Genomic DNA, 24,529 nt, shown 5'->3' with positions numbered 1-24,529 from the left:
GAATCCATAATAAGGTTTATGGACGAGGAGCACTTGCTATCACTTATAAGTCTTGCTATCACGTAATAGGGTTTCTGTATTGCCCGGAATCTATAGTTCTCATGTCATTTAGAATTCCCATGTGTCTTGTGGCTTTTTGTTTTGACTTTCATGTTTTCGCTTTCTTGTATCTCGTTCATTTCTCCCGCCACCTCCCGTCATCCTCTTCATTCCTCATTTCTCCCTTTTACTTTCTCCCCATTTCTGGCACAAGTGAAAACGAAAAACTAAAGTTGAAATTGTGTTATACTTTTTGGTTGTTGTAGGATCACTTTAGGAATTCTTTGAGTGGAAGAAGTGATGATAAGACAATTAGGAGGATGAGGTTAATATTGGCATCTTATTAGGGGCAGTCCGTCGGTATTTGATTGCAGAATCTTTCTATAGCAGGAGCATACGGCCAATATATCACTATAAGGTACTCTACCCCTATCCATCATGCCCATATTCATATTCTGCTTCATTGTCATGCCTTGTCTTCCCAACACTCCTTTGGTAGCACTTCTGTTGTCGTAGTATACCATCAATGACGTCGTCTCCATTTGATACGAACCAGTTGTGATGCAACCAAACACACACAAACATTTTCAGCATTAGGGATCACTTCAACTTACACCACACGGAAATTCAATGAAAGTATTCTGCTTCAAATTGTTTTTTCGTTTGATGTGTCTTGGTGATGCACCTGCCAATCCATAGGAGAATATAAAACAACAACAAAGCTTTTTCCCACTAAGTGGGATCGGCTATATGAATCCTAGAACGTCATTGCGTTCGGTTTTGTGTCATGTCCTCCGTTAGATCCAAATACTCTAAGTCTTTTCTTAAGGTCTCTTCCAAAGTTTTCCTAGGTCTTCCTCTACCATTTCAGCCCTGAACCTCTGTCCCGTAGTCACATCTTCGAACCGGAGCGTCAGTAGGCCTTCTTTGCACATGTCTAAACCACCGTAATCGATTTTCTCTCATCTTTCCTTTTATTTCGGCTACTCCTACTTTACCTCGGATATCCTCATTCCTAATCTTATCCTTTCTCGTGTGCCTACACATCCAACGAAGCATCCTCATCTCTGCTACACCTACGTGTTGATGCTTCACCGCCCAACATTCTGTGCCATACAGCATCGCCGGCCTTATTGCCGTCCTATAAAATTTTCCCTTGAGCTTCAGTGGCCTACGACAGTCACACAACACGCCGGATGCACTCTTCCACTTCATCCATCCAGCTTGTATTCTATGGTTGAGATCTCCATTAAATTTTCCGTTCTTTTGCAAGATAGATCCTAGGTAGCGAAAATGGTCGTTCTTTGGTATTTCCTGATCTCCGAACCTCACCCCTAACTCATTTTGGCATCCGTTTGCACTGAACTTGCACTCCATATATTCTGTTTTTGATCAGCTTAGGCGAAGACCTTTAAATTCCAACACTTCTCTCCAAAGGTTAAGCTTCGCATTTACTCATTCCTGAGTTTCATCTATCAACACTATATCGTTTGCGAAAAACATACACCAAGGAATATCATCTTAAATATGTCATGTTAACTCATCCATTACCAACGCAAAAAGGTAAGGACTTACGGATTGTTGATGCACAAAAGCAGTGAGGACTTTGGTACAACAGAAATTATTAAGTTTGTGATATTCGCTAGATTGATCCGGTCATTAGTGTGGATAAGTATGTAAATGGATAGAAACAAGAAAGCAAACACAAAATGTACGTGGTTCACCCAGATTGGCTACGTCCACGGAGTAGAGTTCTCATTAATTGTGAAGGGTTTACACAGTCCATAGGTTCAAGCTCTCATTTAGTGAGTACCAGAGAATGATTTAGTACAAATGACATTAGGAAATATTGTGGGAGAATGATCTCGTAATCACGAAACTTCTAAGTACCGAAGTGTGGTATCGTCTTCACTTGCCTTATCTGTCTCATAGGTAGATGTGGCATCTTTTTTGTAAGTACTCTTCCTCCATCCAGGGGTGGTATCTTTAACTGGTGGAGATGCACAAGGTAATGTATCAATTTCACTTGAAGCTTACTTATAGTTTCAGGCTTGGTCAAGCGCGATACAAACCATGTAGTAGGAGTCTCCCAAGTCGCCGAGCTAGGGGATCTGCTGAAAAAGGTGACAGACAAGGTAAGCAATCAAAGCTTCAAGCAATCAGTCCTAGATTAGAAGTTTGGTTTCGAGTTCCGGCTAATTGTTCTCATTCTCCCTATCTTGCAGGCAGCATGAAGGATAAAGAGAAGAAAAGGAGAAGAGGTGATATGAGATACTTTTGTTTTTTAAGAAGTAACTTTCCACATGCTTATTCTTGAACTAGGCTGAAGGGTTTTCTGGTTTCCTCCAGAGTATAAGGCCGACTGAAGAATTTGAGGGTCAAAACAAGTCCATCAAATCTAGAGTACGTTCGACACTGCTCATATGGGATACTTTTGCTGTTGACAAAGTAGTGGATGTATCGGCACGTGTACTGTTACGCTTATCTCTACATGCTTCCTTGTATCCTTCTCACATGCCCTATCTATTCCTCAGGCAAATGTGGTATCTTCTCTGGAAACATAAGATGTTGAAGATGAGTACTCGAGAGCAATGTCAGGTAAGTAATCAGGTAAGGGGTTCCAGGCAGTTAGTTCCTGACTGGAAGCTTGATTCCAAGTGCTGACTGATTGCTCTCTTTTTCCTTGTCTTGCAGGTAAGAACAAGGCCAAAGGAAAAGACAGGGAAAAAGCATGATATGAGATACTTTTGCTTTTAACCCTGATGATATGAGATATTTTTGCTCTGGTGTAGCTTGTTTGCAGAGGTATTCTCGGGGGGAGAGAAAGCTGAGTATTTCGATAGGTTTCGTTGGGAGTGCCCTCTCAGATATGAGGAAGGGTTGAGCATTTTAGGAGGTCTGCCTGTCTGTTGAGGATGGAGGTCAACATATATAGGAGTCTCCCTAACAAGAAGTAGTAATACTATTTGTTTACCCTGCTTAGTCATAGCACGGTAGTGGGAGCTGCCAGCTTCACGTGTTTTAACTCTGTCAAAGCACTTTGAAAAAGTGGTATGTGATATCTGGAAAGCTGATGTTGCGTGTGAAGATTACAAACAAGCTTTATCCAAGGAGATCTGGCTCTCGAAGTTGAGAAAGCGGTGTGAAGATTACAGACAAGCTTTATCCAAGGAGATCTAGCTCTCGAAGTTGAGAAAGCGGTGCCTATTCGGTTTTCAAACAAGCAATCCTGTCGGGGATCTGTCTCTTGAGATTCGGATAACAGTGCCTTTTCGATTTTTGAGAAAGCAATCCTGCTAAGAGTCTGGCTCTCGAGATTCGGAAAGCGGTGTCTCTTCGATTTTTGAGAAAGTAATCATGTTGGGAGTCTAGCTCTCGAGATTCGGAGGACGATGCCTCTTCGATCTTGAAGCAAGCAATCTTGTTAAGAGTGTTTTATCGAATGTGAGTAAAGGTTAGGCCTGTTTGCTAGTCTACCTTGCCACGAAGCACAGAGGTTGACACACAGGGACTTTCCAATTATCCAGCAGTTGTCCTGTTCTTTTACCCTTGTGGGTAATAATATGATAGCTAGACCTTCAAAATTTATGTGTCTAAACTTTGTTAGTGCTGTTTCTTTGCTATTCTTTTACCCTTCTTAGTCATAACGATGTAATGGGAGCTGCAAGCTTCACATTTTTAAACTTTGTCAGAGATCTTTGGCAAAGTTATCTGGGGTACCCGTGAGCTGATGTTGCGTGTGGAAAGTTGATGATTGAACAGTAACATTCACGTGCTTTCTACTTCACCAGAAATCTTCGACAGAATGCCCATAATTTCCGCAAAGTTGAGTGTGCATGTGACAGGTGCTGACAAGGTTGAAAAAGCAGGTGCCTATTCGATTTCTAAGATCAGCCTTCGTGGTCTCTGAGCAGCTTAGCTTTTAAGAAAGCAAGCGCCTCTTCGATTTCTGCGATCGGCCTTCGTGGTCTTTGAGCAACCCAGCTTTTGAGAAAGCAAACGCCTCTTCAATTTCTGAGATCAGCCCTCGTGGTTTTTGAGCAACCCAACTTTTGAGAAAGCAAACGCCTTTTCAATTTCTGAACAGGCGCCTATTTGATTTCTGAAGCTCCGTCGAGTGCAGATTTTTATAGAGGCTGGCATTAAGTTCCAAAGCACACTTGAATCTCCACCAGTAGAAGCTCCCTTCTTGCATTTCTAAGATCTTGATTTGCCCGACATCTTCTCTCTTCAACACCTTTGAAAATGTCTGGCCCCTCCGACCGCCGTTTTGACTTGAATATTGTTGAAGAGGCAGCCCCGCCTTCTCCAGACAACATATGGCGCCCATCCTTCTTATCCTCTACTGGTCCTCTTACCGTTGGAGATTCCGTGATGAAGAATGATATGACCGCTGCAGTGGTGGCCAGGAACCTTCTCACTCCTAAAGATAATAGACTGCTTTCCAAACGGTCTGATGAGTTGGCTGTCAAGGATTCTCTGGCTCTCAATGTTCAGTGTGCAGGTTCTGTGTCTAATATGGCCCAATGCCTATTTGCTCGAACTCGCCAAGTTGAATCATTGGTGGCTGAAGTGATGAGTCTCAAACAGGAGGTTAGAGGGCTCAAGCATGAGAATAAACAGTTGCACCGGCTCGCACATGACTATGCTACAAACATGAAGAGAAAGCTTGACCAAATAAAGGAATCTGATGGTCAGATTTTACATAATCATCAGAGGTTTGTGGGTTTGTTCCAAATGCATTTATTGCCTTCGTCTTCTGGGGCTGTATCGCATAATGAAGCTCCAAATGATCAACCTCTGATACCTTCTCCTTTTAGGGTTCTGTCCAGTACTGAGGCTCCGAATGATCCCCTCCGGTGGCTTCCCTTTCTGGGGCTCTACCGACTGCTGAGACTTCTCCTAAGCAACCTTTGTGAAGGCTTCCTTTTGTTTGTTTATTTTGACTAATGTATATGTACATATTTGCAACTTATCGAAGATATCAATAAATAAGCTTTGTTTCATTTCAACGTATTGTGTTAAATACATCAAAGCTTTCTTCACTAAGTTCTTTGAATTTTTCTTTTGTTGAAGCTTGTATGTTGAAGCTTTGTGAGTGGAGCATGTAGGTTGAGGTAGTGTTCCCTTAATTTCCCGAGTGAGGAAAACTTCTCGGTTGGAGACTTGAAAAATCCAAGTCACTGAGTGGGGTCGGCTATATGAATCTTAGAACGTCATTGTGTTCGGTCTTGTGTCATGTCCTCTGTTAGATCCAAGTACTTTAAGTCTTTTCTTATAGTTTCTTCCAAAGTTTTCCTAGGTCTTCTTCTACCCCTTCGGCCCTGAACCTCTGTCCCGTAGTCGCATCTTCTAACCGGAGCGTCAATAGGCCTTCTTTGCACATGTCCAAACCATCGTAACCGATTTTCTCTCAGTTTTCCTACAATTTCGGCTACTCCTACTTTACCTCGGATATCCTCATTCCTAATCTTATCATTTCTCGTGTGCCCACACATCCAACGAAGCATCCTTATCTCCGCTACACCCATTTTGTGTACCTGTTGATGCTTCATCGCCCAACATTCTGTGCCATACAGTATCGCCGGCCTTATTGCCGTCCTATAAAATTTTTCCTTGAGCTTCAGTGGCATACGACGATCACACAACACGCCGGATGCATTCTTCCACTTCATCTATCCAGCTTGTATTCTATGGTTGAGATCACCATCTAATTCTCCGTTCTTTTGCAAGATAGATCCTAGGTAGCGAAAACGGTCACTCTTTGGTATTTCCTAATCTCCGATCCTCACCCCTAACTCATTTTGGCCTCCATTTGCACTGAACTTGCACTCCATATATTCTGTCTTTGATCGGCTTAGGCGAAGACCTTTAGATTCCAGCACTTCTCTCTAAAGGTTAAGTTTCGCATTTACCCCTTCATGAGTTTCATCTATCAACACTATATCGTCTGCGAAAAGCCTACACCAAGGGATATCATCTTGAATATGTCCTGTTAACTCATCCATTACCAACGTAAAAATGTAAGGACTTAAGGATAAGCCTCGATGTAATCCTACAGTTATGAGGAAGCTTTCGGTTTGTCCTTCATGAGTTCTTACGGTAGTCTTTACTCCTTCATACATATCCTTTATAACTTGGATATATGCTACTCGTACTCCTTTCTTCTCTAAAATCCTCCAAAGAATGTCTCTTGGGACCCTATCATACGCTTTTTCCAAATCTATAAAGACAATGTGTAAATCCTTTTTCCCATCTCTATATCTTTCCATCAATCTTCGTAAGAAATAGATTGCCTCCATGGTTGAGCGCCCTGGCATGAACCCGAATTGGTTGTCCGAAACCCGTGTCTCTTGCCTCAATCTATGCTCAATGACTCTCTCCCAGAGCTTCATTGTATGACTCATTAGCTTAATACCCCTATAATTCATGCAATTTTGTACGTCGCCCTTATTCTTGTAAATTGGCACCAAAGTGCTCTTTCGCCACTCGTTTGGCATCTTCTTCGTTTTCAAAATCTTATTGAAAAGGTCAGTGAGACATGCTATACATGTCTCTCCCAAGGCTTTCCATACTTCAATCGGTATATCGTCTGGGCCCACTGTTTTTCTATGCTTCATCTTCTTCAAAACTACAACCACTTCTTCCTTCCTGATTCGACGATAAAAAGAGTAGTTTCTACACTCTTCTGAGTTACTCAACTCCCCTAAAAAAGTACTCCTTTCATGTCATTCATTGAAAAGATTATGAAAATAACCTCTCCATCTGTCTTTGACCGCGTTCTCTGTAGCAAGAACTTTTCCCTCCTCATCCTTGATGCACCTCACTTGGTTTAGGTCCCTTGTCTTCTTTTCCCTTACTCTAGCTAGTTTATAGATATCCAACTCTCCTTCTTTGGTATCTAGTCGCTTATACATGTCGTCATAAACCGCTAACTTAGCTTCTTTCACAGCTTTCTTCGCTTCTTGCTTCGCTCTTCTATACCTTTCACCATTTTCATCGGTCCTATCCTTGTATAAGGCTTTACAACATTCCATCTTAGCCTTCACCTTTGTTTGTACCTCATCATTCCACCACCAAGATTCCTTTTGGTGTGGGGCAAAGCTCTTGGACTCTCCTAATACCTCTTTTGCTACTTTTCGGATACAACTAGCCATGGAATCCCACATTTGGCTAGCTTCCCCCTCTCTATCCCACCCACACTGGGTGATTACTTTCTCTTTAAAAATGACTTGTTTTTCTCCTTTTAGATTCCACCATCTAGTCCTTGGGCACTTCCAAGTCTTGTTCTTTTTTCTCACTCTTTTGATATGTACATCCATCACCAACAAGCGATGTTGATTAGCCAAGCTCTCTCCCGGTATAACTTTGCAATCCTTACAAGTTATACGATCCCCTTTCCTCATGAGAAGAAAATCTATTTGTGTTTTTGACGACCCACTCTTGTAGGTGATCACATGTTCTTCTCTCTTCTTAAAGAAGGTGTTGGCTAAGAAGAGATCATATGCCATTGCAAAATCCAAGATAACTTCCTCATCCTCGTTTCTCTCCCCAAAACCATGGCCACCCTGAAAACCTCTATAGTTGTCTGTCTCCCTGCCCACGTGTCCATTTAAATCTCCTCCTATAAATAACTTCTCTGTCTGGGCAATTCCTTGCACCAAGTCTCCAAGGTCTTCCTGATGCGTAAAATAACTAAGCACACAAATTAAACCCTCTTTTGACAATTGTAGTATGGATGTAAGTAGGGTATCGTTCTAGGCCGGGGATTAGGAGGGATTGCTAATCTATTCTAAATTAATTTAAAAATATTAAATAAGACTCAAGGACACAAAACTAGGCTAAAAACTCTAATAACTCGAAACACACTTAGGATAACTCAAAATAATGAAAACAATCAAATTAGACACTAGGAACTGCAATGGATGGAAATTGAATTAAAAGACTAACAACAAAGAAAACTAACTAAATAAAATAATTTAATAATTGGGGGTTTGGTTTTGACGAGAAGTAAATTAAACTTAAATAAATTACAGAATTGACAAAAACATGAAATTAAGGTGAAAGGATAGGTGATGGATTAGCTAGAGGGTTCTTCTCTACACATGACACATATGCAACCTAAATTGATTTTCAGTTGTTCTTTCAATAAGTTGTGAATCTCAACACTTCAGATTAACCGTGAACAGCACTTTTTTAATCTTCAAGTTTTCCTTAAGTTATTGAATTGGACGGGAAAACGCATACAACAATTCAAAACATTCTTCAAAAGTCCCCTACGTGAAAAGCACAATAGAGATACAATCAAAGATCATTAGACTTTGTGAAAACTATAAGCATTGACGAGGCATTCGTAACTATGAAAAGCATGATACTCTTGCCAAGAATTCACTTAACACGATTGTGGATAACAACCTTCACTACTTGTGAATATAAGTTCATAACGATTAGGTGAAATTCACTTATATTCTAGCATCAAATTCATGCATGTAAATTAAGTATGCATCCTTAATCGACATACAAAAATAAGTTATCAATCAAGCAGTTAAGCAAATTAAATCACAACTCAGAAATCACAATTGAAGGTAATCAATTCATATTACAAACATAGTCATGACTTTGAATTAACCTCTAACCAAAATAAATTTAGCTACACATTATTCTCAAATTAAACCAAAAATTAAAACATAAGTTGGAAAGATTTAACCAAGAGAGGAGGGTGCTTGCTGCTTCTGTCTTCCTCCCCGAGGCTCACTGCCTTTCCCTATCACGCTGACTTCCAAGCTGCCAAAGGCAGCTTTCCTGCTTGTTTTCTTCCTTCCTCTCGGTTCTCTCCCTTCCCCTCTATATGCTGCCTTCTGATTTCCTCCTTTTTTTTATTTTCTTTTTTTTCTTCTTCTCCATCCGTTCCTTTCTTTTCTTCTACAAAACAAAACCATCATGATGATGTTTCAAACATCATCATGACTTATCATTATTATATATATTTTTTAATTTAATTTAAAAGCTGATCTACACAGACAGTTTTGACAAATTTATTACATAAAATTTCACTTGTTCTATTTTTATTTTCTTTGCATAACAAATCCTATAAACACAAAAATAACGTAAATAGCTCAAAAATATAAGGAACTAACTAAGAAAAGACGAGTGAATTTGAAGTAAAAATATATATAAATATGATCCGATCAAATACCCCCATACTTAGCTTTTGCTAGTCCTCGAGCAAAACAAAGAAAACATGAAAAAGTACTAACATGAAAAACATTAGTTTCCCCCTATGTGACCTTCATAGAATTTCATTTGAGAGCACAAATTATCAAGAACCATAGCTAGCACCAAACAAGTTAATCCAAGTTCATCTTCCTTATTCAAATATTAGCAGTAATCTTTTAATCATCCTTGAAGGGTAGTGTGTGAGATAGCCATGCTAATGCAATTTCAAGTTTTTATTTTTAAAATCATCATATGCAAACTAGTAACCTTCTCACGGGATATACACTCAATCACATATGTGTTTAGTTTTAATGTGTTTCACTCAAAGAATCAAATGTGAAATTTCTACCATAAGCTTGCATAAAGATCTCATTTCCACAATCATAATTGCAAAACTTAAATCAAGAGGACTTTTATTGGATGTAATGAGGCTTAGGGATAAGGTTATTGAAACGAAAGAATAGGAAAACACAAGTTCCAAGCTACATTGCAAGCAATTCTTTTGTTTAGATTTATAAGAACTCAAGCTCTCCAACGATTCTTCTGATACCTCCAATCACACCCTTAAACTGAAACTTTAAAAACTTTTTATTTTCTTTGTGTACAATCTTTCTTTTTCTTTTTCTTTTCTTCTCTTTTCTCTTTTTTTTTTTTTTTTTTTTTTTTAATACAAACATGAAATACCCCCACAATTATTCTTTTGCCAAACACCTTCAAAGTACTTCACAAATATTTCTCATAAGACAATCTCGCATTGCTCGCTTGGAAAGGGTAAGGAAAAATGTTTCAGGTATAAGGGTAGACATATCTGGTGATAAGAAATAGAAGACTCAACATACACGGCTCAAATTGGCAATCTAATGATATCATTTTTCTTTGGGAAACATGATTATTTGGGCCATAGTGGTAAACCTAATGCCTCTATCATTTCCAAATTCATGCAATCAATGACAAACATTTCGAAAGATCGTTACGCAAGTTCTAGAGATGTATCTCACATAAGTTCATCACACATAAAAAAATAGGAGTGTATGAAAAATGCACACACTTTCAATAGGCTCAAAAACTCACATAGGATGTATATGGTCACTAAATTCACATATGAAGCTTTAAGTCATACTTTAGTTTCACATTAACAAGGCTATGTGCATTTGGTTTTTCAAAGATGATCAAACATGTACAAAACTAACAAGAGAATTAGGAATTTCACAAAACACATGTTAACTAAGTTCTTGATGATCATGGTTCAAATTTGATCCAATTATATCATTGGGTCGGGAAACTAACAAAAAATCTAATTCAAAACCATAAGGGAAACAAGACAATATTTTTGGATTTTTAAATTTTCCGATTTTTTTTTTATTTTTTATTTTTAAAGAAAACAAAAAGCAACAACACAGAAACAAATGAAATTCTAGAGATTTCTACCCCCACACTTAAACTTGACATTGTCCCCAATGTCAGAAAACACTATAACGCAAATAAAATAAAATAAATAAATAATAAGAAACAAAATAAATCAATTGGACTGAAAACTTCTCTAATTTGCAGTAAAATCAAGCGATGACCCCCAAGATAAAATTCTGCAATCAACTTCAAGGGTGGAAATAACCAAAAGTTCCTGCAAAGAAAAGAAATAATTCAGTTAAGTAACGCAAGAAAATAAAATAATAATAAAAATAAATAAAAAAAAATTGCAAACGAAAAATTGAAAATCACGATAAAAGACAATGAATAGAACTAATAAGTGATCATTGGTCGTGCTTGTTGACTTTCCACAGCTTTCCTCTTGAACAGGGTGACACTTAGCTTTTTACTTGCAAGTGATGATTTGATGATATTGTACGGCGAAGCTTTGCTCTTTGGTGATGTTGCAGTTCCTTATTTGTTCTCCAAGCAGATGTGGCAGCTTCTCTAGTTCTTCAGCTCGGACTCCTTCCGCTGGGATGATTGTGCAAGCTGCATTCTTCTCTGCTTGTTTCTTCTGTACGTTGTCTCCACATGCTGTTGGTATCATTTTCGCTTGCCTTATCTGTTCTTCAGGTAGATGTGGCAGCTTCTTTGGAATTACATCAGCAGTGGAAGACGAGTACTCGAGAGCAATTTCTCCATGTCCTGCAGGTTAGAACAAAGACAAGGAAAAGGACATGGAGAATGCATGATATGCTTTCAACCTTTATGATATGAAATACTTTTGCTCTGGATGGGTTGTTTGCAGGGGTATCCCAGGGAATGAGGAATACAGTGTGACTCGAGAGAGTTCTTTGGGAATGCATTCTCGGAGATGAAGAAGTGCTGAGAGGGTGTGCATTTGCTGTGGAAGGCGAAGGTAAATACTTATAGGACTTTTCTTCACAACCGGAACTATTCTCTCACTCATTGTCGGCAGCCGGTGGATGGATGAATAGTACAAATTACGCGCTTTCTGACAAAGCTGCCCGTAATTTCCGCAAAGCAGATTCCTCATTGATATCTGGAATCGGCGCTTCGAGCTCTGAGCATCGTCGATTGTAGAGGTAGCATGTGACACGTGCGGATAAATCTGGAAAAGAAGATTTGCCCGTGGGTTGAAGCCCAGCTTTTGAGAAAGCTAGCGTGTCTTTGACTGTTGAATTTCCCTCTTCGATTTCTGAATTGGTGCTTCGACAAACTGCCCGAGATTTTCGCAAAACAATTTGCGTGTGACAAGTGACGACACGTCTGGACAAATTGATCTTTTGAAATCCGGGGTTCGGCTCGTGGTTTCTGAGCAAGCCCAGGTTTTGAGGAATGCAACGCCTCTTTTGAGAAAAGAATCCGGCTTTTGAGAAATGAGCCCCGACTCTTCGATTTGCGAGAGGACGCTTCTCTGAGGAGCGCCTCTTTGATTTCTTCTTTTTATAGAGGCGTTAATTTTGTTCCACAACACACTTGAGCTCCCTCCTGTAAACTTCCAAAATCTTAATCAGTCCGACTCTCTTCTTTCTTCACCACCTTCTGAAAATGTCTGGCCCTTCCGATCGTCGTTTTGACTTGAACATTGGTGAAGAGGCAGCTCCGCCTTCACCAGACAACATATGGCGCCCATCTTTCATATCCCCTACCGGTCCTCTTACCGTTGGAGATTCGGTGATGAAAAATGACATGACAGCTGCGGTGGTGGCCCGGAACCTTGTCACCCCAAGAGATAACAGACTGCTCGCTAGACGGTCTGATGAATTGGCGGTTAAGGAGTCTCTGGCTCTTAGCGTGCAGTGTGCCGGTTCCGTGTCCAACATGGCCCAACGCCTATTTGCCCGAACCCGTCACGTTGAATCGTTGGTGGCTGAAATACAGAGTCTCAAAGAAGAGATTAGAGGACTCAAGCATGAAAATAAACAATTGCATAAGCTTGCACACAGTTATGCCACAAACATGAAGAGGAAAATTGACCAGCTGCAGGAAAATGATGGTCAGATTTTACTTGATCACCGAAGGTTTGTGGGTTTGTTCCAACCGCATATGCCTTCGTCTTCTGGGGCGACACCGCGTAGTGAAGCTTCAACTGATCAACCTCAGATACCTCCTCCTTCCGTGGCCCCGCCGACTGCTGAAGCTCCGCCGACTACTGAAGCACCACCTGACCAATGAATGCTACTAGTTCACACATCATTGTAAAATATTTTTAAGTTTAAGTTTTTTTTTTTTTTGTTTTTTTTTTTCTTTCATGAAAAAGAATGCAAGAATATCTTGCATATCTATCAATGTTTCAAAAATAAACCCACACCCAAAAATAATTAAATAAACAAAAATAAAAAAAATGACAATCATGGCAAAATAAAAATGCAGAAAAGTGAAGGTTTTTAGAAACGCAAAACTGATTGTAGAGCGATTCATAGATCTTCCTTTTTTTTTTGAATACATGGGTTGCCTCCCAAGAAGCGCTTTCTTTAACGTCTTGCAGCCGGACGATACTTCCTTCTAAACTTGGATAGGGCCCATAGCATGGAATTGATCCTTGAATGGACGGTGATATTTGACGTGATCCGGCAATGGTTTAAATTCTAGTGTAGGTGCCTGAATCATCAAAATCAACAAGTTAGTATATACTAAAATCGAAATTGGAGAAGATGGCTTACTTGCTTTGTCCGACAAGAACTCATTGACAAACACCACATTTTTGAAAGTTTCAGGGATATTGGACTTGGCCAGATTGAATATGATGGTTGGGACTTGTCCCATGTCATAAAATTCAACTTCTTTAGGAATGGTTGTCTCAAGCACATCCTCTTTGATGCATTCTAGACATTCCCCATCCACTTCTTTTTCTTGATTCTTTGGAAAGGTTTCAAAGATGCCTTTCTCACCCTCTTCTTCCTTGGATTGCATGATCCTGCAAGGAATAAAGACATTTAGTGGAACGGGGTCAGGACGAATTGAATTTGGGCTTACCTTGGTTGTAGTGGACTGCATAGAGGGCATATGGGGCTGCGGCAAGGGTGTTGGGGCTAGGGTAGGCTGCAGCAATGGTGGTTCTTCCTTTGCCGTGGCCTTGTTATCCTCCTCTTCTTCGAGCAGTAACTGTTCATCCATGTTTTGGCTTGGTTTGGACATCTTGGGTTCATCTCCAACCTCTATGCCACTTTCCAAGTTGATAGCTTCAATAATTTCAACAGTTGAGTCAGTTACTTCACTTTGTTCTTGCATTTGTCCCATGAATTCCGCGATCTCTCCCATTTGATTCTTCAATTCGCTCATCACTTGGGCTTGATTTTGTGATTCCTGCGTCAAAGAAGTTAGTACATCAAGAATTTGAGCACAATCTATTGACGAACCTGAATTTGATTGGAATTGTTGCAGGGCAGGTTGTGGTGGCTGCATAGGCGTTGTATAGAACTCCTCATATGGCTGCCAATATTCTCCTTGTTGAGCCTCCTTGGCTTGATTTTGTGAGCCATGCGCCAAAGAATTTAATTCATTAAGAATTTGTTCATAATTTATTGATGAACCTGAGTTTGGTTGGGTATATTGTGTATGAGGTTGTGGTGGCTGAGCAGGGCTTGAATAGAACTCATCATATGGCTGCCAATATCCTTCGTGTTGAACTGGTTGAGGTTCCCACCACATAGTGTTTGAATGATCCCTCCAATCTGAATTATACGTGTTGGAAAACAAGTTGTTCATTGATTGATTATGATCATGATAACTCTCCCAACTCCTTTGTGGATGTTGATCTGCTTGATATCCTTGCGTATAGGACACATCGAATGTAGGGGTGCTTTGTATTGTGGTCCTTTCGATGTACTGTGACAATTGAGAAGTAAGAATTGCCATTTGAGCTTGAAGATTAGCAATTGCCATGTCTTACTTCTTTTAGTACCTGATATCAAAGAAATAAAACTAAATCAAATATCATAAGTAAACAAAACAGGGTAATTAAAAAAAAATAAATAAATAAAAAAAAATAAAAAATAAAATAAATAAAATAAAAATAAAAAATAAAAATAAAAATAAATAAAAATAAAAAAAAATAATAAAAATTAAAATAATAAAAATAAAAAAAATAAAAAAAAAACTAAACAATTTAAACAAGACTCAAGACAAGGGATTAGCAACTTTGCTAATCCCCGGCAACGGCGCCAAAATTTGATGCGTAAAATAACTAAGCACACAAATTAAACCCTCTTTTGACAATTGTAGTATGGATGTAAGTAGGGTATCGTTCTAGGCCGGGGATTAGGAGGGATTGCTAATCTATTCTAAATTAATTTAAAAATATTAAATAAGACTCAAGGACACAAAACTAGGCTAAAAACTCTAATAACTCGAAACACACTTAGGATAACTCAAAATAATGAAAACAATCAAATTAGACACTAGGAACTGCAATGGATGGAAATTGAATTAAAAGACTAACAACAAAGAAAACTAACTAAATAAAATAATTTAATAATTGGGGGTTTGGTTTTGACGAGAAGTAAATTAAACTTAAATAAATTACAGAATTGACAAAAACATGAAATTAAGGTGAAAGGATAGGTGATGGATTAGCTAGAGGGTTCTTCTCTACACATGACACATATGCAACCTAAATTGATTTTCAGTTGTTCTTTCAATAAGTTGTGAATCTCAACACTTCAGATTAACCGTGAACAGCACTTTTTTAATCTTCAAGTTTTCCTTAAGTTATTGAATTGGACGGGAAAACGCATACAACAATTCAAAACATTCTTCAAAAGTCCCCTACGTGAAAAGCACAATAGAGATACAATCAAAGATCATTAGACTTTGTGAAAACTATAAGCATTGACGATGCATTCGTAACTATGAAAAGCATGATACTCTTGCCAAGAATTCACTTAACACGATTGTGGATAACAACCTTCACTACTTGTGAATATAAGTTCATAACGATTAGGTGAAATTCACTTATATTCTAGCATCAAATTCATGCATGTAAATTAAGTATGCATCCTTAATCGACATACAAAAATAAGTTATCAATCAAGCAGTTAAGCAAATTAAATCACAACTCAGAAATCTTAACTGAAGGTAATCAATTCATATTACAAACATAGTCATGGCTTTGAATTAACCTCTAGCCAAAATAAATTTAGCTACACATTATTCTCAAATTAAACCAAAAATTAAAACATAAGTTGGAAAGATTTAACCAAGAGAGGAGGGTGCTTGCTGCTTCTGTCTTCCTCCCCGAGGCTCACTGCCTTTCCCTATCACGCTGACTTCCAAGCTGCCAAAGGCAGCTTTCCTGCTTGTTTTCTTCCTTCCTCTCGGTTCTCTCCCTTCCCCTCTTTATGCTGCCTTCTGATTTCCTCCTTTTTTTTATTTTCTTTTTTTTCTTCTTCTCCATCCGTTCCTTTCTTTTCTTCTACAAAACAAAACCATCATGATGATGTTTCAAACATCATCATGACTTATCATTATTATATATATTTTTTAATTTAATTTAAAAGCTGATCTACACAGACAGTTTTGACAAATTTATTACATAAAATTTCACTTGTTCTATTTTTATTTTCTTTGCATAACAAATCCTATAAACACAAAAATAACGTAAATAGCTCAAAAATATAAGGAACTAACTAAGAAAAGACGAGTGAATTTGAAGTAAAAATATATATAAATATGATCCGATCACTTCCCAAAATTTCTCTTTCGAACTCGTATCCAACCCTACTTGAGGTGCGTACGCACTAATGACACTGATGAGTTCTTGTCCTATTACAATCTTGATTGCCATGATTCTATCTCCTACCCTCTTGACATCGACAACATCTTGTGTCAAGGTCTTGTCCACGATGATGCCAACATCGTTTCTCGTTCTACTTGTGCCCGAATACCAAAGTTTAAACCCTGAGTTTTCTAGATCCTTTACCTTAAGACCAACCCACTTAGTTTCTTGTAGGCACATAATATTTATCCTTCTCCTCACCATAACTTCCATTACTTCTATAGATTTTCCCGTTAAGGTTCCTATATTCCACGTTCCTAAACGCATTCTACTCTCTTGAACTCTACCCTTCTGTCCTAGCTTCTTCACCCTCCCCCGTCCAATAGGATCAAAGTACTTCTTTTGTGTGTCCTGTGTAAAGTTGATAGGAGTATATGCTCCCAAACAACTTTGAGTGGAGTCGTTCGAAAAGAAGTTTCTATGGCCCCCTTGCTCATTTAACACTGCATCCGGGTGCCGATGGAGATACAGCGACCCTTGCTCACTTATCATTGTGCTCGGGCCACACAGCGCGCCACTTATGGGTGACGTCCTAGCTTTAGCGTGATTTCGTTCTGGATTCATTTTCATAAGGATTCGACGTAATCGAGGAGTGCCAGTTGTCGATTACCTGACGCCCTCCCTCTCCTCCTTTATATATATATATATATGCACACACACACACAGTGTGACCCTTTTTGCCATGAAGGCTTTACGATTGGTCAATTCTGATCGGAATTATACCATCTGCGTTTATGCTATATTCTGTAAAGATTATAAACTAAGCGGGTAAGCAGTAATCTAGACATTGGTTTGGAAATTATAATAAGCAGTTTAGAATACAATCTTTGTTTGTTTTTTTTATAACTTCAAAGTCATAATCGGTGTCGATATCGGTGCTGTATGCATGATGTTTTTTACATCCTTTTATTTTTCTCTCTCATGTGACCAATAATATCATTGTGTTGTTACTGACCAGTAACTGGGAAGTCGTTTTCTCGATGCAAGTAGGAAGTGAGGGACAATACTTATCGTAGGGGCTACGGAACGGAGTAGGATTGTCTCCCCACCTATTCTCATCCCTTTTCTTCCTCGTCTCACACTTTGTTTTTTCTCTTATTGTCTCTATTAAAAAAAACTAATAGAAAATGTTGACGTAATTTAATTGTAATCGTTCAAATAGGAAGAGATGGAATGAAAGGAGAGAGAGATTAGGAGGGGGAGAATGTGGGGATGATACATTTTGTCTATGGCCTAGCCAAATGATGGAGAAGAAAATGACGTATACAAAATCACCTTATTTAAACTATCAAAATGGTGTATGTCTTTGTGTGTTGGAAAATGACGTATAGTTGAGTGAAAAAGGAGTGGGAATCGCATGTATACAATCTTAAAACGAAAAATCTCTCCTTGGTGAGAGTCTTAGTTTGGTCTAGTAACTGCAAATTCGCTTCTTTCGAGATTTGTCAGTTATCCTTTGGGTACTTTCTTCTTCTATGTTTCCTCTGAATTGTGGATCTGGTCCTTGGGTAGATTCGGTGATTGTTTGTTTCCTTTGATCTAGCTGAGCTGGTGGGTCTTTGCGATTGTGTCAGTTCTAGCTCTTTGGGAAGCTCAGGAGGTAGGTAAGCGTTAATTCACAAGATTTGGAGTGGGTCTTTTGGGCGTGGATCTTTTGAGTCGGTGCAGGATTTGTTGGGGAGACTCAGGTTTGCTCTCTTTGGGTTGGTGGGGAATTACATTCCTTTACTAAACTTATGACATTTGGTGCGCTTGTGTGAACTTTTGACTCAGGAAGTAATTGCTCGCAACTGCTACTACATTTATCGAAGTCATGAGGGTCCAAATAACTACTACTTCAGAGAATAAATGTTTCGAGGACTCCCATTCATTGTCATCGAGGTATTTTCCTTACTTTCCTACCTTGTTCTTCTGTGTTGTTCTTGTACTTGGAAAACAAAATAAACAGGGAGAAGGACACAAACAACATATCCTTTACTGTTCTAAGGAGATTCTGCACAAGGCATTCATAGTCCTTCTTTTGTATAAATCCACTCATCTGGTCCAAGAAGTAAGCTACAGTAATAGTTATATGGCACATCGGGAAGTGTAGGAATTGGTGGTCCATCTAGATAAAACGATGGATCTGTCAACCATGGAACACGAGATCAAACTGGTGGGTATAGCTTTGATAAATCGAAACCTGAATAGATGGGGTGTCTGGAACATTCTTCGATCAACATGGAAGGACTTGGGTGAGGTTCAGGTCAAATGGGTACGTGAAAACCTTTATATTATCTCTGCTCCAGATGAAAGTGTGGCTAATAGGATTCTGAGTTAGGTACCCTGGGCAGTCATGAAGCAAATCTTTTTAGTGAAAAGGTGGCCTCCAGAACTAGCGTTGGAAGATATACAACTGGAATTGGTTCCTTTCTGGATTCAACTTCGAGGAATACCTCTCGCACTCACGTCCGAGGCTAATGTAAGACGTCTTGTACAAGATGTTGGAGAATTTTTGGAGCTGGAAGATCTATCCATAGCTTGAGGTTTTCTTTAAGCTAGGGTTGTTGTCAACACATTACATCCACTAGTACCTTGGTGCTGGCTTTCTAGGGGACAAAATACAGACACATAGGTGGAATTTCATACGAAAGGTTGCAAGATTTTTGCTACTGATGTGGAAGAATATGACATGTGAATACTGAATGTTTGTACGAGCTTTCAAGGGGTAGTTCAGCTGGTTATAGGGAATGGACCAAGGTGGCTCCAATTCGTGATGTGGTGGTTCAGCAACGATCACTTACTCTTGGAGTAAGGAAAAGACAACATGCGAGTGTAGTTAGGACTAGTAGACTTGGAAGCTCGCAAGGGAGTCGGGGAGCTAATAATGATGTACATCAAGGCGATGGTGTTAGTAGGTTTGAGAGGTTGATAATGAGTACTATGCCATAACTCCCAATTAAGAAATCTAAGAGATGGCATCGACTTGCTAGACCTGGAGGGGAAGGGGTAATACGTATTCCTCCGGGGAGTGTGTCTGAAGGTTTGCACATGGAATTCAGGTTTGAGTCTTCATTGTCAGCACCGATGTGGACTCTTTCACGACGATATGTGGTCAGTCCTTCAGTCACACTTAAGGAGATTCCGGAAGGTAGTGAAGGGGAGGTAGAAGGTTGTCGATTGAAAAGAAGTGTCGAGGAGGAGGACTTGGAGCCTATCCAGTCTCCACAAAAAAAGTTTAAGAACATTGAAAGCAACCAAGACATGAAGAAACTTACAGCAGAGAGACTGAGGCAGATGAGTATTAGAGAAATATGCTTGATGGTGGAAAGAGCTATTTATGCGGAGGAGGAATTTGAGGAATTACCAGTTGAGTATCAAGTTATGTAGGAGTACTTGGAAGAGGTCTCTTAGCATGAGCGAGCTGCTCTGTTGGCTCGAAAGCAAGCAAAGTCTTCCCAAGGAGGTAGCGGCTGGCCTCCAACAGCCACAAAGTCACCATAAATTATATCTTTTTGGAACTGTCGTGGTCTTGGGTTGGACACGATGGTTCGAGCCCTTTATGAGCTTAATTGGAAATATTGGCCCTCAATGATTTTTCTATTAGAGACAAAGATGAAGGATCATAGAATTGTTGGCGTCGACATTTAGGGTTTAATAATAGGTTCAATGTCCCTCCCATTGGTAGGTTGGGAGGTTTGAGTCTTTGGTGGGGCTGAATACTTAGACGTGGTTATCAGTTTGTATTCCAAGCATGTTATCGATGCCTGGGTTCGATCGGATGGGGAGTCTTGATGGGTGCGTGTTAAAGGTGTATATGGAACTGCTTATTGGGAGGAAAAAGCACAATTTTGGGATTGGATGAATACTCATCTTCGTTCATCTTGTGTTCTTTGGTTGTGTGGTGGGGATTTCAAGGAGTTTCTTTAGGATTCTGAGAAATCTGGTGGCTCAGCTGTTTTGTATAATAGGCCTCAGTAGGAATGCAAAAAGTTGGTGGAAACATGTTGGGCACGGCCTGGTGGCAGGGCTGCTTTGGAACGTTGGCATAAAAGGCTTAGTGACTACTGATCTCAACTCTTTATGTGGAGTAAAAATAAATTCAAGTGGCGAGAACAACAAATTGAACAACTAACCTCTGAGCTGGTTGAGCTTCAACAAAATTGGGGTGCACATGTTGATGAGATTCATGAGAAGGCCAAATTGATTGATAAGTTATCGGCTCAGGATGAAAGCTTTTGACAACAAAAGTCACATGTTCAATGGCTTAAGGTTGGGGATGCAAACACCAAGTTTTTCCATCAGTCAACCATGTAACGGCGGCAGAGGAATCATGTGCTAAAACTCAAACAGAAGGATGATAGTTATGAGGAGTGGCCAAATAGGGTTAAGATGCTTATTGATGACTATTTTCTCAATCTTTTCACTTCTGTGGGGAGCAAGAATTGGGAATCTTTTTTGGAGTGTGCACCCACTTTAGTTTCAGATAGTATGAATGAATCTTTGTTGTCTTCAATCTCTGATGTCGAGATTCAGGATGTAATGATGCAAATGGGTGGGTTTCAAGCTCCGGGACCTGATGGTTTTCAAGGTGTGTTCTATCATTCTTTTTGGGAGACTTTTAGGGAGGATGTTCATGCTCTGGTTCGGCTCCTGGAATGTGGAGAAGTTAATCTTAGCCGACTAAATTCCACTTATATTGTGCTTATACCGAAAGTTCCACATCCGGAATCTGTCTCTCAGTTTTGACCGATTAGCTTATGCAAATACTCATATAAGATTTTGGCTAATGTTTTGGCGAATCAATTGAAGTCGCTGCTTCCCAATCTTATTTCTCCTATGCAAAATGCTTTTGTGCAGGGTTGACAAATTCAGGATAATATTGGGATTGCTCATGAACTCTTCCATTTTCTTAAACTTCAGAAAGCTAAGCATCAGTTTGAGTTGGGTATCAAGCTTGATATGCATAAAGCGTATGATCGGGTAGAATGGGATTTCCTTGATACGGTGACGGAAAAAATAGGGTTTCATTCTCGTTGGCGAAAGATTATCATAGGATGTATCAACTCAGTTAATTTTGCGATACTTCTTAAAGGCCAACCTGGAGCCAAGTTTGCTGCTTCAAGAGGTTTACGACAAGGGGATCCTTTATCTCCTTATTTATTCCTTTTTGTTAGTGATGTTCTATCTAGGATGATTAATTCAACAGTTGAAAAGAAGTATTAGAAAGGGGTGAAGATGACCCAGCATGCTTCGGTAATTTCCCATATTTTCTTCGCTGATGATGCACTTCTCTTTTTGAAGGCTACTAAAATGAATTGATGCCATTTAGTTAACATTATTGAAGATTATTGTAATGCCTCAGGTCAAGCCGTTAATCTGCAAAAATCATCAGTGTTCTTTGGTGCTAACATGCCGACGGTAGTTTCGACGGAGCTGGGGAACATTCTTAATATGCAGGTGGTTTCCGATCCGGGCACCTATCTTGGTGTTTTTGCCCTGTGGGGTATATCAAAGCGGCAAGGTTTGGCTTTTGTTAAGGGTAAGGTTTTGTGGAAAATACAAGGGTGGAGACAAAGTAGTCTCTCTTAAGCGGCTAGAGAGGTATTAATTAAAGTGGTTGCCCAAGCGATTCTTGTTTACCCTATGAATCTATTTAAGTTCCCGGGTGTAGTGTGCAACGAGTTGGACTTTCTAATATCGAGCTTTTGGTGGGGGTCAATCGGCGAGGAGCGGAAAATTCATTGGGTGTCTCAACACACTTTAGGTTTCTCGAAGCCGGACAGAGGTATGGGGTTCATAAACTTTAGTGATTTTAATGATGCCTTACTTGTGAAACAGTGTTGGCGACTGATTCAAAACTCGAACTCTTTATGGGCATTGGTCCTCAAAGCTAGGTATTTTCTGCATTATTCTCTTTTTGATGTTAAACGTGAAAGTCGGGCCTCTAGGGCTTAGCATAGTCTTTTGGTGGATCGAGATTTGTTGATGAAGGGATTGTAATGGCAAATTATGAATGGTTGTACTGTTCGTCTGTGGGTGGATCGTTGGCTGCCTTCCGTTCCGTTTCTTATGCTTGGACTAGTGTCTGTCATTAGGGACACACAGGTTGCATCTCTCATAAGCCCTACTTCCTGTGCCTGGGATCTTAGTTTTCTTCAACCTTTCTTATCGACGGAGGAACAAAATGCTATCTTGGCGACACCCATTAGGGATCCTATGCAACATCGTCGTCTTGTTTGGCCTTCTACTAAGAATAGGGTGTATGTGGTCAAGTTTGGATATCACCAGTGGGTCAGCGACCCTTCTCTTCCCACTTTATATCGAAACAAGTTTGGCGACCTATTTGGAAATTGAGAACTCCGCCTAAACTTCGTCATTTTATGTGGCGCATTGCTCATCGTGCCCTGGCTACGACGGAAACTCTATTTGTTCGCCATATTGCCTCATCCTCTATGTGTTCGATATGCCATGATCATGCAAAATCTATTGAGCATATCTTCTTGTTATGCCCTTCGTTTGACGACATTCTTAATTACAAAGTTGATAGACAAGCGATCTCTTCCCGGATGGATTGGTTTCATTCCATTGCTACTAGGAGGTTCCATTCTAAGATGGAGTAGGGTATTGTGCTTTCTCATGTCGCCTTTGTGGATGCAAATTTCTTCCACCTTGATTTTGGACACAATTGCACCTACAAAACAAATAACACCTTAGGTTAAAGCCAAAAGCCTCACACGCCCACGATGATTTTTTTTTGGGGGGGGCTTTGGCCGAAGAATCTTTGATGCCAAAGTTAGAATTTTGAGGGAAAAGTGTTTGGAGAATTTAGAGAATTTAGCAAGAGAATTCGACCTGAGTTTTGGAGAGAATGAAAGGCCTTTTATAGAGGTGTGGCTGGCCTCCTTGGGTGAGAGAGGATCGGCCACTTGGCTCACTTTATGGGCTAGGTTCTTGATTTGTGTTTAATTGGGTATAATTGAATAATTAACTAATTAATTAGTCAATTAATAGAATAATTGCCTAATTGATATAATAAAAAGGGAAAGATTTGAGAGTTACCTTGTGGAGAGGATTTGATGAGGATGGATGAAATAGGTTTTGAATTGTTACCTATTTTGGGCACTTTTGACTTGGTTGAGGGATGATTGTCCGTTGCTTGCACGTAGGAATCCCGATATGCCTCAAGGGTATTTTTGTCTTTTTAATCCAAAAATTCACATGTCGTCTTGTGATTATTTTTGGCTCCACAAATGCTCCCACACCTGTTAGGCTGCTCACAGAAAAGGGCAACATGTGTAGAGATTTTTTTGCTTTAGGAAACTTAGGACTGCTTCATATTTTGATGTAGATTCCCTCTTTAATAAATTTCTCTCAAAGCTTATTTAAGTTCACCTTAAGTGGATTATTAGATCAACTTTGGAGAGCAATTTATTTTACCTTATAAGAGAGAGCTTAGAGGATATTTGTTCCCCCTCCTCTAGCAATCTTTTGGGCCAAGAGGCCTACTGCGGCCCTTTTTTGTTTGTTTGTTTGTTTATTTGTTTATTTTTTTTTTTTTTGAACAACCCTTTAGACCCTAAACCCTAAACCTTGCCAAGAGTTGGTCCCTACCTTTGTTTTTTGTTTTTTGAACAACCTTCTAACAAATCCTTCTTGTGTCTTTGTAGAAGTTCTTCAAGCATGTCTTCCTCACACCACAAGAATGATGATGGTGCGCCGCCCTTGTATCGTCAAGGCAGGTCTTTGAGCAAGGTTGGTTACTTCAAGGCTGCTCACTTCAAGATTAGCTCCGATGACTTGTTTAGAGACTTCCTTGAGGCATATTGGCATGCTATTCCGTCGGGAGTGCATGTGAAACATGTCAAAAATGGTAGCAGCCATGAGCCATGTGATGGGGCTCAGAGAGCCATCAAATTCCACCCCTACTATTTTGTGTTGGGATTTATTTTTCCTAAGCTGCGATTTTTCTAAGAAGTGCTCTGCTCCATGAAATGTGCCTTCGCTTAATTTTCTCTGAACACGGTCCGTATGATGGTGGGTTCCACAATCTTAGCCAATTCTTTGACTTAGATTTGACCGTCA

The 24,529-nt window shown here is 39.6% G+C and overlaps 1 long non-coding RNA gene across 1 annotated transcript; it reads left to right on the top strand.

Annotated features, from left to right (window-relative positions):
- The first annotated feature begins 305 nt into the window (after positions 1-305).
- On the top strand, positions 306-24,452 carry LOC139192497 (uncharacterized). The gene is made up of 3 exons (XR_011576694.1): positions 306-457; positions 18,239-18,346; positions 24,115-24,452. It is a non-coding gene; the product is annotated as an uncharacterized lncRNA (long non-coding RNA).
- The last annotated feature ends 77 nt before the right edge of the window (positions 24,453-24,529 follow it).

This window comes from Malus domestica, chromosome 15 (genome assembly GCF_042453785.1).
Source record: "Malus domestica chromosome 15, GDT2T_hap1".
In the NCBI taxonomy this organism is placed as follows: Eukaryota; Viridiplantae; Streptophyta; class Magnoliopsida; order Rosales; family Rosaceae; genus Malus; species Malus domestica.
Note: the sequence above shows the minus strand (reverse complement) of the source record. Positions and strands in the feature narration are given on the sequence as shown.